This window comes from Macaca fascicularis, chromosome 5, assembly GCF_037993035.2.
Source record: "Macaca fascicularis isolate 582-1 chromosome 5, T2T-MFA8v1.1".
Taxonomy (NCBI): Eukaryota; Metazoa; Chordata; class Mammalia; order Primates; family Cercopithecidae; genus Macaca; species Macaca fascicularis.
In genome coordinates this window covers 170,024,025-170,041,580 of record NC_088379.1, presented here as the reverse complement: position 1 = coordinate 170,041,580, position 17,556 = coordinate 170,024,025, and positions in this window count along the sequence as shown.

Sequence of the window (17,556 nt, the reverse complement as noted above, 5' to 3'; positions counted from 1 at the left end):
GGGTGGTGGCTCACACCTGTAATCCCAGCACTTTGGGAGGCTGAGGCAGATGGATCACCTGAGGTCAGGAATTCAAGACCAGCCTGGGGAACATAGTGAAACCCCATCTCTACTAGAAATACAAAAAATAACCAGGCGTGGTGGTGTGTGCCTGTAATCCCAGCTACTACAGAGGCTAATGCAGGAGAATCGCTTGGACCCGGGAGGCAGAGATTGCAGTGAGCCGAGATCACGCCACTGCACTCCAGCCTGGGCGACAGAGCAAGACTCTGTTTCAAAACAAAAAATAAAAAACAAACAAAAAAAAGTTTTGGGATAAATTTGTCCTAACCTTTATCTTTGCCCATGTAAATGACTGCCTATGAGCAATGACAGGTAAGTGGAATTAACTACTATTTGAGTTAAGACCAGTTATGTTACTGAATGAGATGGTTAGGTACTAAGATACAGTGCTAATAATATTAGCTAAAATGTACTGAGTGTTTACTGTGTACCAGAACTGGTTCTAAGTGTTTTACATTTATTAACTCATTCAAAGTTTTATAACCCTATGACGTAGGTACAACTAATACCTCCATTTACAAAATGAGGAAAGTAAGATTAGGGAGGTGGTAGAAGAGGTACTGGGAAACAGATTTTTCTTCTTTTTTTTTTTATTTTTATTTTTGAGATGGAGTGTTGATCTGTCGCCCAGGCTGGAGTGTAGTAGTTTTATCTCGGCTCACTGCAACCTCTGTCTCCCAGGTTCAACCGATTCTCCTGCCTCAGCATCCTGAGTAGCTGGGATCACAGGCGTGTGCCACCACACCTGGCTAATTTTTGTATATTTGGTAGACACAGGATTTCACCGTGTTGGCCAGGCTGATCTCGAACTCCTGACCTCAAGTGATCTGCCTGCCTCAACCTCCCAAAGTGCTGGGATTACAGGCGTAAGCCACCGCACCACCACGCCTGGGCTGGGAAATCAATTTTTAATACATTTTACAACGAGAGCCAATAGGATTTGCTGTTGACTTTAACATGAATGATTTCCAAGTTTCTTGGCCTTAGAAACTGGTTGAATGTTAGGTTTTCTAGCCAATGATAAGGAGTAGTCAATGGAGAAGGATAAAAAATATCAAGAGTTCTGTTTTTGACATTTTAAATTTGAGATGCCTGTTAGACATTCTAGCAGCAATATTCTGTAGGCTTTCAAATATATGATATTAAATACATATATTCTTTATTTGATTTTATTTTGGTTGCTTTTTTCTACCTATTTTATTTTATTTTGGTTACCTTTGTCCACACAGTCTGAGAACCTGTAATTTGGAGAAGAAGAAACTTCATTTTTGTATCTTCATCATGCTCTTAAGCAAAGACTTAGTGAACTAACTCACATAAAACTACAAATTGTGATGGAAATTTTAAACATTCTCCTCTTAGAAATAGTTTAATTTCAATAAAGAACAAAGTGCTATGCCATTTTCTGACAGTGAAATTTCAGATATTCGTATCACTCCACTTTGGGATGAATAAAAATGGCATCTTGGTTAGGCACAGAGGCTCATGCCTGTAATCTCAGCACTTTGGAAGGCAGAGGCAGGAGGATTGCTTGAGGCCAGGAGGTCAAGACCAGCCTGGGTAACATGGTGAGATCCCATTACTAAAAAAAAGAAAAAAGCCGGGCGCGGTGGCTCACCACTGTAATCCCAGCACTTTGGGAGGCCGAGGCGGGTGGATCACAAGGTCAGGAGTTCGAGACCACGGTGAAACCCCGTCTCTACTAAAAATACAAAAAATTAGCCGCGGGCGGTGGCAGGCGCCTGTAGTTCCAGCTACTCGGGAAGCTGAGGCAGGAGAATGGCGTGAACCCGGGAGGCGGAGCTTGCAGTGAGCCGAGATCACGCCACTGCCCTCCAGCCTGGGCGACAGAGCGAGACTCCATCTCAAAAAAAAAAAAAAAAAGGCATCTAAGTACTACTTGAGCCAAACAACATAGGCAGCTCTATATAGTACCTGTAAGATCGGTTCTGTGATAATCTCAGTGTTAAAGGAGTAGATATGCTTACAGAAATGTCAATGAGTATCTTTTTTTTTCTTTTCTTTTTTTTTTTTTTTTTTTTGAGACAGCGGCTTGCTCTGCCACTGAGGCTAGAGTGCGGTCATGTGATCTTGGCTCACTGAAACCTCCACCTCCCAGGTTCAAGCAATTCTTCTATCTCAGCGTCCAGAGTAGCTGGGATTACAGGCAAACGCCACCACGCCAGGCTAATTTTTGGGGAGTATTTTTAGTAGAGACGGGGTTTCACCATTTCACCAGTTGGCCAGGCTGGTCTTGAACTCCGGGTCTCAAGTGATCCACCCGCCTCAGCCTCTCAAAGCACTGGGATTTCAGGCATGAGTCACCACACCCAGCAGAGTGTCTTGATCTTTTACTACTTTGCAAAAATAATTTCTTAGATTAAATATGTTTTAGTTAAACATAGCTGATAAGATTTGTCTTTTTTCTTTTTTTTTTTTTTTTTGAGACAGAGTCTCACTCTGTCACCCAAGCTAGAGTGCAATGGCACAATCTCTGCTCACTGCAACCTCCACCTCCTGGGTTCAAGTGATTCTCCTGCCTCAGACTCGAAAGTAGCTGGGATTACAGGCACATGCCACCATGCCCGGCTGATTTTTTGTATTTAGTAGAGACGGAGTTTTACCATGTTGTTCAGGCTAACCGAACCTCAGGTGATCCACCCGCCTCAGCCTCCCAAAGTGCTGGGATTACAGGTGCGAGCCACTGCATCCAGCCAAGATTTATCGTACACTTACTTCCTAATACTCAGTGAATGTCATTAGGTTTTTAACATGGGTGAGAGAGAGAGAGACAGCTAATATTTCACAGGTGGAACTTTATAAGGAAAGGCATAAAGATATGAAGTCATAGCACCATACCATTATATGTGAGAAAAATATAGTATATAAAAAACATTTTAGATGGGGTGGGGCACACACAAAATTTTTTTTTTTAGTGTTTTAAAATCAGACCTTTTTTTTTTTGTTTTTTGAGACAGAGTCTCGCTCTGCTGCCCAGGCTAGAATGCAATCGTGTGATCTTGGCTTACTGCAACCTCTGCCCCCTGGGTTCAAGGGATTCTCCTGCCTCAGCCTCCCGAGTAGCTGGGACAATAGGCGCTGGCCACCACACCCAGCTAATTTTTGTGTTTTTAGCAGAGACAGGGTTTCACCATATTGACCAGGCTGGTCTCAAACTCCTGACCTTCAATGATCTGCCCACTTCCACCTCCCAAAGTGCTGGGATTACAGACATGAGCCACCGGTGCCTGGCCTAAAGTCAGACTTTAGTTATATGCAAAAAAGCCATAAGTTATCTTTGTAAACTGTACTTAAAGTTAACTGTATTTCTCAATAGCTAAACTGAATTTCTTTAATTGGATTTGTAGCTGGAAAGAAAGAAAAATTCACTAAAATAGTCCAACAGAAAACATTGCTGAAAACACCCTTACTTTATTTTTATGTTTTTATTTCCAAATGTTCTTCAAAATAAAAACCCTTATTTTATTATATCTTGCACCAAATTTAGAGTGTTATGTTTAACTAACATTTCCAAGACATACTTTACAAAATATAGTTACACATACATTATATTTATTTAATTGGTCTCTGCAATCTCTTGGAGCAAGTGTTAATGTCCCCCTTTTGCAAGGAGAAAATTTGAGACTCAAAAAAGTTAAGAAATATGCCTAAGACTATATAATCAATTGACAGCTTTAAACCAGGTTTTAGGCTAGTTCTTTAGATTCCATATCATGCTGCTTCTTTTCCATTTTTCCTACTCCCAACACACAACATCCACTCAAATTTGATCCATTTTTCTCTACCTTGAAACAGTAACTTTTCTATCAGTAGAAGCTTTTTCAAGAACATACACACTGCCCTTCCCAAGGTACTTACCCTTGCCACCATGAAAGGACATTCAAATACTTGCTGTGGACCTAACAGAGGGAAATGAAGAACTTGTCTTGTGTATGTCAGTTGCCCTTCTTTCTCCCCTATTTCCTTCTCCCTCTGCAAATCCTATCCAGATCTATTATGAGAATATTTTCTTTTATCTCATTCAGCATAGTTACAATAGCTGCTTTAAATGCTAACATCTAAGTCATCTCATAGTTGACCTCTGCTGATTTTCTTTCCCTTGAGGATGGGTCACATTTTCCTTGTTCTTTGTATGTCAAGAAATTTTGGCTGGCTCATGCCTGTAATCCCAGCACATTGGAAGGCCAAGGTGGGTGGATCACCTGAGGTCAGGAGTTTGGACTATTCTGACCAATATGGCAAAACCCCATCTCTACTTAAAAATACAAAACTTAGCCAGGTGTGATGGAGCACACATGTAGTCCCAGCTACCCAAGAGGCTGATTTGGGAGGATTGCTTGAGCGTGAGAGGCAGAGGTTGCAGCGAGACGAAATCACACCACTGCACTCCAGCCTGGGCAACAGAGTGAGATTCCATCTCACACACACAAAAAAAGAAATTTTGGGTTGTATTCTGGACATTGTGCATGTTATACAGATTCTAGATTCTATTCTATTTGTCTCAAGAATGTTGATAGTTTTGTTTTAGCAGTCGATTTGGTTAGAATCAAGCAGCAAACTTCAACTCACCTATGGTGGGTGGCAGCTCAAATCTTAGTTCTGTTCTTTATCTTCAGCTACACTTCAGCTTGGAGTCTGACACAATGCATGGTTCAGGAGTCAGGCCAGATTAGGGTAGGGCAAATTTCAGCAGCTGTGAACAATGTAGACCAATCGTTCCTGAAGTTTATGTAAAAAATTTCTGGCTTTCTTCTTAGTATTTCTGTCTCATGCCTTAATTGTTTGCCATAAGCTTACTCTTCAGACCAGAAATATGGCTGTCTTTCTACTGGAGTTGTAGCTGCTCTGTGCTCTGCTGTGATTGTGCCCTTCACTCAAAACAAAGCTGCAAATAAGAAACCCACTCTGTCATAGTCTCTTCCTCTAAGTTTCAGCTCTTCTCCAACAACTTACTGCGTTTTTTATCTTTTTTCCTCAACATGCTTCACACAAAAGTAAAAAAGTATTGCTTTTTTTCATTCATCAGAACCCTCAGATAGTTGTTTTTTGTATTATTTCTAGAGTTTATCATTGTTATCTGCTTCTAGTATATAAGCTAGATCCATCTGGATCTCAGTTCAGTTGCTATTGTAACTAACCACTCAAAACTTGATAACTTAAAATAACAACTATTTATTTGCTTTAAAATATGTAATTGGGGCTGGACTGAGGTAGGTGGTTCTTTTTCTCTTTACATAGTGGCTTGCTGCTTCAAAAAAAAGTGTTCCAAGAGCACAAACCCTGGTGTACAAATACTTAGCCTCTGCTTGCATCACACTTGCTAACATACCAGTGGCCAAAACAAATCACACATTGAGGCTGTCACTGTGGGAATGGACTACACAAGAGAGACATGGCTCATTGTGGCCACCAGTGTAAAGGTCTACAATAATCCCCTAGACTCTCTCCCACATTCAAGTTATAAGTTGCTTCTCTCTCTTTTTACCTCAAGGATCTTTCTCAGTCAGTTATTCCTCAGTCTCCTGCATCCCCAACCTCCCTCTCTATTGATCATCAGCATATAGGTGAACTCTGTGTCATCTTCTTTCCTTCTTTTTTTTTTTTTTTGAGACAAAGTCTCGCTCTGTCGCCCAGCTGGAGTACAATGGCGTGATCTCGGCTTACTGCAACCTCCATCTCCCGTGTTCGAAGGGTTCTTTCGCCTCAGCCTCCCAAGTAGCTGGGATTACAGGCACCTGCCATCATGCCCGGCTAATTTTTGTATTTTTGTAGAGACAGGGTTTCACCATGTTGGCCAGGCTGGTCTCAAACTCTTGACCTCAGGTGATCCACTAGCCTAGGCCTCCCAAAGAGCTAGGATAACAGGCATGAGCCACCGTGCCCGGGCTCTTCCTTCTTAAAATAACAACAAAACTTTACTTCAAGTTAGTACCCTGTCTCTCTATTACCCTTCACAACCAAATTTCTTAAACTAGTTGCCCCACTCCACTGTCTCCAATTCTCTATCATATGGTTATTTTCCTCCATCAATCATATGACTTTCACTCACACAACTACACTGGATTGTTTTTGTCAACTTCAGTCGCACCTCCTTGTTGTTAAATACAATAGATGTGGCCCAGTTCTAATTAAATTTCAGCAGCTGTGAACAATGTAGACCAATCATTCCTGAAGCTCTCTTTTACCTGCACTCAGCTGACCTTACCTTGATTTCTTTGACAGCACAGTTCTCTGCTGCTGCTTTTATTCCATGTTCATTTTTTAAATATAATTTTTAATTTTTTGAAATAGAGATGGGGTCTCACTATGTTGCCCAGCCTGGTCTCAAACTCCCGGGCTTATGCAATTCTACTTGGCCTCTGAAAGTGCTGGAATTACATGTGGGAGCCACCATACCAGCCTCCATGTCCATTTTTAAAATACTGTCATTCCCAAGGGTTTATCCTCGGCCCTCTTTCCTTTTGGCTCTAAATGTCCTCTCTTGTCATCTCATCCTTTCTTTCTTTTTTTTGAGACAGAGTTTCACTCTTGTTGCCCAGGCTGGAATGCAATGGCACGATCTCGGCTCACTGCAACCTCCGCCTCTTGGGTTCAAGCAATTGTCCTGCCTCAGCCTCCCAAGTAGCTGGGATTACAGGTGCCCGCCATCACGTCCGGATAATATTTTGTATATTTAGTAAGATGGGGTTTCACCATGTTGGCCAGGCTGGTCTTGAAATCCTGACCTCAGATGATCCACCCGCCTTGGTCTCCCAGAGTGCTGGGATTACAGGCATGAGCCACCATGCCCGACCCATCTGATCCTTTCTAATGGCTTTAGGTAACATCTATAGGCTGATGCCTGCCTAACCTAAATCTCTAGCCCAGATCTCTCTTCCTGAACTCCAGAAGCATACATCCAACTGCCTATTCTTCATCTCTTCTTGATTTTCTCACCAGTAACCAAACTCAACAGGTCCAAAACTGAAGTCATTTCCACCCTTCTCAAAACTATTCCTCTTCTTTTGATCTTCTTCATGATTGACACCATCAATGGCTCCAGTCAGATACCCGAGTATCCTTTTACCTTCCTTTTACCCATCCCTCCTCCATCTAACCAATGGTACTCATCCCAGTAGATCAGTCAGCACTTTCTCGAACTTGCACTTTTGCCATAGACTCCTATCTGATTTCCCTGAACACACTGTTGTATCTCCTGCCACACCCCACCCATAGCCTACTACCCCATGCACACACATACAAAGTCTACTTATCACAGTAAATCCATAGAGATCTTTCTATGTTGAATTTATTCACTTCAGGCCGGGTGTGGTGGCTCATGCCTATAATCACAGCACTTTGGGAGGCTGAGATGGGAGAATCACTTGAGGTCAGGAGTTTGAGACCAGTCTGGCAAACATGGCAAAACCCCGTCTCTTCAAAAAATATAAAAATTAGCCAGGCATGGTGGCGCATGCCTGTAATCCCAGCTACTCAGGAGGCTGAGGCAGGAGAATCACTTGAACCTGGGAGATGGAGGTTGCAGTGAGACAAGATTGCACCATTGCACTCCAGCCTGGGTGACAGAGAGCCAGACTCCGTCTCAAAAAAAAAAAAAAAAAAAGAAAAGAAAAAGAAAGAAAGAAATTAAAAATAAATAAATAAATGTATTCACTTCAGTGACTACCCATCACTTATAGGGTAAAAATCTCAGCTTATCACTTGGGTGACAAGGCCCTTCCTGACTAGATACCTACCTCTCAAAATTAAGTTCTTATCTCTCCTCAACTTTCTTGTCAAGCCTTCCTCCTTCACTCCTTTTGTCTTGCTGCCTCCCCAGTTACACACAATCTCACTCACTCTGGCATGGAAATCGAACATGTATTTGTTGAAGTTAGACTCCCTGGCTGTTTTGCCACTCACTTATATGTGCGACCTATGTAACTTCTCTGAGCCTCAGTTTCTTATCTGTAAAATAAGAATAGTAATAGCGTCTACTTCATAAAGAATAAACTGAAATATGCTGGGTGTGGTGGCTCACTCCTGTAATCCCAACACTTTGGGAAACCTGGGTGGGTGGATCCCTTGATGTCAGAAGTTCGAGAACAGCCTGGGAAACATGGTGAAATCCCGTCTCTACTAAAAATACCAAACAAAGTTAGCCGAGTGTGGTGGTACATGCCTGTAATCCCAGCTATTCGGGTGGCTGAGGTATGGAAATCACTTGAACCTGGGAAGTGAAGGCTGCAGTGAGCCAAAATGGGGCCACTGCACTCCAGCCTGGGTGATGAAGTAAGGCTCTGTCTCAAAAAAAAAAAGAAAAAGCTAAAATGAGGTATTTAGGGTGTGTCCTAATCCAATACAACTGGCATCCTTGTAAGAACAGTGTTCGTGCACAGACATTTGCATGCACAGAAGATCATATGAAGACAGAAGATGCCATCTGTAAACCAAGGAAAGAATAAGAAGAAATCAAGTCTGCCATCCCCTTGATCTCAAACTTCCAGCTTTAGGAACTGTAGAAAAATACATTTCTGTTGTGTAAGCCACCCAGTCTTTGGTACCTTCTCATGGCAACCCTAGTAAACTCACCTACCAATACACTAGAAGATGTCTAGCATGATGCCTCGCAAACAACAGGAACTCAGAAATCCTTGATTCATGAAAGTGAATCATCCCATGTTCCTGCCATACCATGAGGAAATGTCCTAATGAATTGGAGCAACACTAACTAACTAAGCCTTCTTTCCCCAACTAAAGATACTGCAGAAATGTGAGATTAAACCAAAATCTAAATATAGACCCCATGTTTCAAATGCTTGCAAATCATTTCCCTTTCCTTCCCCTTTTAGAAACAGATGGCAGGAAATCTTAAAAGTTGTTTCATAAATAGCTGAAGCAAAATTGGAACATTTACAATACCTATATTCTAAGGGACTTTGCTTCTGGTTGATTTCGTCACTGTTACTGAGTTAATAGGAGTAGGTACTTGTAAAGGTCATCGGAATTGCTAGGGATATCTGTAACCAGGCGTTAGATACCCTCAAGTTTGTCAGGTGCCCAAATTTAGCATGAAAATAGTGGAGGAGAAGGAAATATTCCGATAATCAGACAGATTCTCTTGAGGAAACAAGTTTCATTCCCTCCTTAACCTTCTGTTGATAGGCTGAAGAAAACCTGAAGCAGGGAACCAAATGAAATTATTCCTTCACAATGTAGGTAGGAATTGAGCACAGAATTCTCAGATGTAGCAGTGAAAGGTAGCTCAGAAAATTATTTATTTTTCATATTGGCGAAGCTTAAAATGTTATAGTACTACAAAAACAAATAAAGCAATAATTTTCATTTCAAAAAGAAGAGAAATTATTCTCCTATCCCTATTATGCTGTTACATTAGCATGTAAATGTCATTTCATCTCTTTCCTTGGAGCAAAAACCGAAACTCCCTAAAATCTGCAGACTCGCTGAATATAATATCTGCTGAAAAATTAGAAGAATGAACTGACTCAGACTCTGCTATGAAAGTTTTATTGTTGCTTCCCATTTAGTTTAAAATTTCCAGTGATCTAACATTTCTATAAAGGCAATATTGAAGAAAATTGTTTTAAAAAGTGTGAATGTATAATATCAATTTTTTGACAACACAGCAATCTTATTTGAGTTTCCCAATCTTGTAATTTTAGAATAATTTCAGAAACCAGAAAAATTATTTCCCACCAGAAACATCTGCCTTCCTGTTGTTGTTGTTTTTGAGACAGAGTAGCGCTCTGTCACCTAGGCTGGAGTGCAATGGCGCGATCTCAGCTCACTGCAACCTCCACCTCTCAGGTTCAGGCAATTCTCCTGCCTCAGCCTCCCGAGTAGCTGTGATTACAGGCGCCTGCCACCATGCCTGGCTAATTTTTTTATTTTTTGGCAGAGATGGGATTTCACCATTTGGCCGGGCTGATCTCGAACTCCTGACCTCAAGTGATCCACCCGCCTTGGCCTCCCAAAGTGCTGGGATTACAGGCCTGAGCCACTGCTTAATGGGATAACCTTTGTAAAGCAGCAGCATAATATCTGATATACGGCGGGCATGTAAGTATTTAATAAATATTAATATCCTTCCCCTGCTCTCCTTCTTCAGAAAGAGAAAATAAAGGCGCCTAGAACGTCTCTTTTCAAAATCACAGTTAAAGAATTTTGGTTATGCAATGTGGCTTCATTCTCCCATTCCCTGCCCAAAGAGGAGTATATACAGATATACAGCAAAAATTTAATGTTGCACTCAAAGATCTGGCATTAGGGAGGAGAAGGAGGAGGAGGAGGACGATGATAACGACGATAGTTGAGGTACATTAGTCGAGGTCTCATATTTTAAATTCAGCCTTTGGATGTTTAGATACATCAACCTCCTAGCACAATGCCTGAAACATACTAAGTGCTATTCAAATAATACCTCACTTCGTTTCTTTCGTATTCGCTATGAAGCTTTTTCAAATATGTCACTAAAAGGAAACATAAACATCTATCTCCAAGTGCTTAGCCAGAAACACTAAATATTTGTCCTATTTGATGAGAAAAGATGACACGGAGTCTGCGGTCTCCCTCTGACAAATAGCTGAAGCAAAAAAAGAGACACAGCGCTACCGAGCGGTCAGTCTGAGAACTGCACCTCTGAATGCAAGCACGGTCTGGGGGACCTCACAATCAAGCTGCTCAGCTATTATGAGGTAAGTCAGCTCCCAAGACCTTTGGATAGTTTGCAGTCCCTAAAAGCACAGGGATGGGCATTGCATCCTGCCCAAACCTCATTGCTTACTCTAGAGAGCAGCTGCTAGAGTGGTGCAGGGAATGTTGCGTGGAGCAGAGGAGAAGGAAGGAGCAATGAGATGGAGAAAGTTTCATGCCACAGAATACTTTCTCCTACGGAGATCTCTGAGCTTGTTTGAAAGAAACATTTTGATAATCTGTTGGGGGAAAAGAGTATAGGTCGTCCAGAGCCTGCTCAGGTAACAAAAGATACAAGCATTAGCCAGACATGGTAGCACATGCCTGTATTCCCAGCTACTCGGGAGGCTGAGGCGGGAAGATCACTTGAACCCAGAAGTTCAAGACCACACTGGGCAACACAGTGAGACTCTGTATAAAAAATTTAAAAATCAGCCATGCATGGTGATGCGTGCCTGTAGTCCCAGCTACTCGGGAGACTGAGGTAGGAGGATGACTTGAGCCCAAGAAGTCAAGATTGCAGTGAGCTGAGATCACTCCAGTCTGGGCAACAGAGTGAGTCTCTCTCTCTCTCTCTCTCTCTCTCTCTCTCTCTCTCTCCCCCCCCTTGCCTTATTCTCTCTCAAAAAAAAAAAAAAAAAAAAAAAGTTGAGCCACCAGGAAAGAAGAAGGTCCAAGTTCTCAGAAAATCCTGCAGAATCTACAAACACCTGGTGTAAACTGTTTCCTGTGGAAATCAGGGAAGGGAGGAGGGCGAGAAGATCACAGCTATCATCTGGGTTCCTTCTGAAAGCCTCACCTCCATACCTGCCCCTCTCTTCCTGTCCTGTGAGGTGGCAGGTGACAGTAATGAGTGACACACTACTTTTTCAGGCTCTCTGACTAACCCCAGCTTCAACACTTCCCTGTCTCTATGTTCCGTAACTATTTTATTGACCAAAGGCCCTCAGATTCAAGACAACTGACTGTCCAGAGGCATAGAAGCAGAGTTGTAAGACAGGTGTAAGAATTATCCTACCGGCCGGGCACGGTGGCTCACGCCTGTAATCCCAGCAATTTGGGAGGCCGAGGCGGGCGGATCACGAGGTCAGGAGTTCGAGACCAGCCTGGCCAACATGGCGAAACCCCGTCTTTACTGAAAATACAAACATTAGCCAGGTGTGGTGGTGGGCGCCTATAATCCCAGCTACTCAGGAGGCTGAGGCAGGAGAATGGCTTGAACCCAGGAAGTGGAAGTTGCAATGAGCCAAGAGCGTGCCATTGTACTCCAAACTGGGCGACAAGAGCAAGACTCCATCTCAAAAAAAAAAAATAATAAAGAAAGAATTATCCTCCCAAAATTAGAAAAACAAAAAACTAAAAGAGAGAGAGAGAGAGAATTATCCTCCCATCTTGGGGAAAAATGAATTGAAGCATCGTTATGTGATCTGCCAAAACAACACTCTGAATTTAGCATTGGTGCCATCTGAGCCTCTGCCAAGGAAAAACATCTAATCAGAGCGATTGAGCAAGGTGCTTTTCACCTGCTATGATGCTGCTGAACTTAATCAAAAAGCACTTATCAAGTATTTAATTACATGCAGTGCTGTGATGGATACCCACAGAGAGAACTGTGTGTGCCTGACGTCTTCTCTCCTGTGGTTTACAATATACAGAAGTGGGAGTGTTGGAGACAGGAAGGAAGGTAAAATTTCATGAGTTCCTAGAGTAAGGGATTTAATCTTTATCATCACCTTTTGAGATAAGTCTCATTTTGTCCATTGTACAGATAAGGAAAGTGAGGCTCAGAAGAGTAAGTTATAGGAGGTGGGACTCAAGCTAAGTCTTCTGATTCCATGCTGTTTCCCTGATACCACATTGTCTATGGGAGAACGACCGGCCATTATGGGCAAATGTGCTCAGAATAAAAGGACCCCCTAAAATAATAGGCGACGTCCAAGCATTCAGAGATGGAAGGCAGAGATACCTATATCATATAATTTGGGATCAAAGAAAGTGTGTTCTGTAGACATTCTGAAAAGGACTTACATTTTTTGTTGTTGTTCTTTTTAAGAGGTGAGATCTCACTATGTTGCCCAGTCTGGTCTCAAACTCCTGGCCTCAAGTGTTCCTCCGGCTTCAGACTCCCAAAGTGCTTGGCCTCTCAGAGTGCTGGGATTACAGGTGTGATCCATTACATCTGGCTTAAAAAGGATTTTTTCATTCAGACCCTAAAATTTGAGGTGAAAACATTTTGTTTTGCTTATTATCTCAGGCTTGAGGTTTACCATCAAGTAGTGGCCTGAGAAGCTGTTTTTCTATCTTTCCTCTAGACGATTTATGAAATTTGGAGATTTCTGTTGGGATTGAATGCTTGTACCCTGGATGGGAAATCATCCACAGACTCAGGGGTGTTATAGGAGTAAAGTGGAAAGGCTCTGACAAGAACCAGAGCAAACCTGCTCAAATATGAATCCACTGCTATTGGTGGTCTGGTAACATGACAGGAGCCCATCACCCACGTGGCCACGTGCTCACCTCCTGGAATCAGCGTGCCACTCACTGTCAGCATGGATGTTTGAGGACGTGGCTTGTCCTCCTCTGCCTTGCCTTGAGGGTGCCGCACTTTTCATTTTCCTATCAGCCCTGTTGGTGTTTCACACAGATCCTGCTGTGGGTATCTTGATCTAATTCATGACCATGAGTGCTGGCCCTTCACTAGCCCCTCAGCCTTCTCCTCACTGTTCCTCCACACCTCTTCTTTCCATCTCTCTCTTTGTTTCTCTCTCTCTCCTATTTATGGATTTATGTATTTATTTTAGAGACAGGGTCTTGCCCTGTTGCCTAGGCTGGAGTGTGGTGACGCAATCATAACTCACTGCAATTCAAACTCCTTGGCTGAAGAGATCCTCCCACCTCAGCCTCCCGAGTAGCTAGGACTACAGTCACGTGCCACCACATCTGACTTTTTTTTTTTTTTTTTTTTTTTTTTTGAGACGGAGTCTCGCTCTGTCGCCCAGGCTGGAGTGCAGTGGCCGGATCTCAGCTCACTGCAAGCTCCGCCTCCCGGGTTCACGCCATTCTCCTGCCTCAGCCTCCCGAGTAGCTGGGACTACAGGCGCTCACCACCTCGCCTGGCTAGTTTTTTGTATTTTTTAGTAGAGATGGGGTTTCACCGTGTTAGCCAGGATGGTCTCGATCTCCTGACCTCGTGATCCGCCCGTCTCAGCCTCCCAAAGTGCTGGGATTACAGGCTTGAGCCACCACGCCCGGCCTCTGACTTTTTTTAAAAATTTTTTTGTAGAGACAAGAGTCTCACTGTGTTGACAAGGCTGGTCGCAAACTCCTGGCCTCAAGCAGTCCTCTTGCCTTGGCCTCCCAAAGCATTGTGATTACAAGTGTGAGCCACTGCACCTGGCCATATCTCTCTTTCTAAGCTATCCTTCTTGTTTTGTTTGATTTCACTTCCTACCTTCCATTAGTATCTTATTTTTACACCTTTCCCCTCGTTTTTCTTTGAGTCCAATTCCACACCATTTGCTGTGTGTTCAATGCTGCGTTGTGTGTGATGGGTTACACCTTAGAGTATCTACCGTTTGGTTGAGGGGGATGAGGCAGAATGATGGAAGTCTTGGTGATTGCAGGAAATAATTATTATTAGGGGTCAGATGGAAAAAATGTTGCAAACTAGGATTTAAATAGATGAGAAGAACTTTTAACGTTTTAAAGGTCTTCTTTTAGACCATGTAAACTCTGAATCTCTAGCTTAAACATTGCTGATTTCTCATTAAAAGATAAACATCAGTTAAAAATGTGTAATGTATGAGAAAAAAATACTTTCTTATTTTGATATGGAGTTTCACTCTTGTCGCCCAGGCTGGAGTGCAATGGCATGATCTCAGCTCACCGCATCCTCTGCCTCCTGGATTCAAGCAATTCTCCTGCCTCAGCCTCATGAGTAGCTGGGATTACAGGCATGCGCCACCATGCCTGGCTCATGTTGTATTTTTAGTAGAGACAGGGTTTCACCATGTTGGTCAGGCTGGTCTCAAACTCCCGACCTCAGGTGATCTGCCCACCTCAGCCTCCCAAAGTGCTGGGATTACAGGTGTGAGCCGCCATGCCCGACTGAAAAAATGCTTTCAAATAATTTATGATTGTTACTTCACTAGTCAGTTTCTCCAGAGGAACAGAACTAATAGGATATATATTTATATGAAAGGGAGTTTATTGGGAAGAATGGACTCACATAATCACAAGGCAAAGTCCCACATTAGGCCATCTGCAAGCTGGGGAAGAAAGCAGCCAGCAGTCACTCAGTCTGGGTCTGAAAGCCTCAAAAGTAGAGAAGCCAACAATGCAGCCTTCAGTCTGTGGCCAAAGGCCTGAGAGTCCCTGGCAAACCACTGATGTAAATCTGGGAGTCCAAAGGCTAAAGAACTGGAGTCTGATGTCCAAGGGCAGCAACCAGCACAGGAGAAAGACGAAAACCAGAAGACTCAGCAAGCCAGCTTATCCCATCTTCTTGCACCTGCTTTTTTCTAGTCGTGCCAGCAGTGGATTGGATGGAGCCTACCCACACTGAGGGTTAGTCTTCCCCTCCCAGTCCACTGACTCAAAGGTTAAGCTCCTCTGGCAACAGTCTCACAGACACACCCAGAAACAATACTTTACCAGCTATCTAGGCATTCTTCAATCCAATCCAGTTGACACCTAATATTAACCATCACAAGTCCACCCCTTGTCAACTTGAACCCATACACATCTCCTGAAATCATACTTAGTCTCCAAATACAGATAATAATAAGGTTGTAATTATGCCTAACATAATACAGTTATCCTTTTACAGCTGGAAGCACGCTAATCCTTAACCTGAATGCTATTATATAAAGTTAACAGCACATAAATGCTGACATGAAGTCAATAAATCTTATGTAACATGATAAAGGAAAAAGAAAGGAAATAAAATGAAGACATTTCCTTCATACAAGTGTATATATGCACAAACATGTTCTTAACAAAATAAGGAGGAGGCTGGGCGCAGTAGCTCACACCTGTAATCCCAGCACTTTGGGAGGCCGAGGCGGGCGGATCAACTGAGGTCGGGAGTTTGAGATCAGCCCGAAGAACATGAGGAAATTCCGTCTCTAGTAAAAATATAAAATTAGCCAGGTGTGGTGGTGCATGCCTGTAATCCCAGCTACTAGGGAGACTGAGGCAGGAGAATCGCTTGAACCAGGGAGGTGGAGGTTGCGGTGAGCCAAGATCGCACCATCGCACTCCAGCCTGGGCAACAAGAGCGAAACTTCGTCTCTAAATAAATAAGGAGGAAATACGACAGTTACAGTCCCTGTTTCTGCAGCTGGTCATGTGGTTGTAGCTGGTATTGACTGGTGACTACCTGCTTCTACTGCCCATTGTGTAGTCCCTTCGTCTTCAGCAAGCGCCTTGGCTGGTCATGTTTTCTTACCTGGTGCAGTGACCCAAACTTTCATTCCTGGAGAGTCTGGGCCATTTGCAGTTCTGCCTTGATTGGGTTGTTGTAGTTTTCCATTGACCTTCATCACAGGGCATGGTAATACCAAGAGACAATCTAAGGGATCTCCTGTATTCCACACATACTCTTCTTTACCTCCACTGTGGAGTAGTAGACTGATTTCATTTCAATAGTTGGGGTCAATGACCTGGACTATCAACACTGTAACTCTGCACAACACTGTAGCTCTGTAGAATGCTGTAACTCTCTTGTTAGTCTGTTGACTTAGAGGCAGGAGGAGCCCAAAGTGGCCAGGTGGCAATCTTAACTTCCAGTATAATGGAATCATTGTCGTGTCTCCTGGTGGCAGTGTTCCTCCCTCTGGACCTAAGACCTCCAGGCCCGCAGAACGTAATGTCGTGGGAACAGGAAGCAAAAATTTTCCTAGTGGATCACTAGGGGTGATAGTGAGTGGTGCCACTTCCCCTGTTACTTTCAAGTGCTTGGAGAAAGGTTAGGACAAAAGGGGCAGTCGGCATTTTGCAGGTGTCTGTGAGTGTGTGGGCTGGCATGGTTTCTGATGAACAAGTTCAGCCATTCTCCCTGAGCTACGACCTGCTCAAGGCTGAGGAAACCTTCACTCTCCAATCCCTCTTTGTCTGGAGTCCCTGAGGATTCCTCTCCATATTCCTGTTTGTGTTCATTTAATTTATTTCTTCTGTTACAAATCCCCAAGTTTGATTATATATATGTAAAATTCAAAAACTGGCTGGGCACGGTGGCTCACGCCTGTAACCCCAGCACTTTGGGAGGCTGAGGTGGACGGATCACATAAGGTCAGGAGTTTGAGACTATCCTGGCCAACATGGTGAAACCCCCTCTCTACTAAAAGTACAAAAATTAGCCAGATGTGGTGGTGCGTGCCTGTCGCCCCAGCTACTTGGGAGGCTGAGGTGGGAGGATCACCTGAGCCCAGAAGGTAGAGGCTGCAGTGAGCTGAGATCATGCCACTACACTCCAGCCTGGGCAACAGGACGAGACTCTATCTCAAAAATATAAAAAAAGAAAAAAAGTTCAAGTGTCAGGCATATGGACTATGGGGTGGATTTTTGTCTTTGTCTTTTTTTTTTTTTAATTTTCTTTGGCTACTTTCCAATGACATGTAGAGAGACATCCTAATCTTTTAAATATATATTCTATTTATATTTTTGGTTACTTATATCTCAAAGAAATTTTTCTACTAACTTCCCAAAGCATTCTTCTTTTTCAAAGTATTTTTAATTGTAAAATAATGTACCTATTCTAGAAAAATACCTCTCCATATG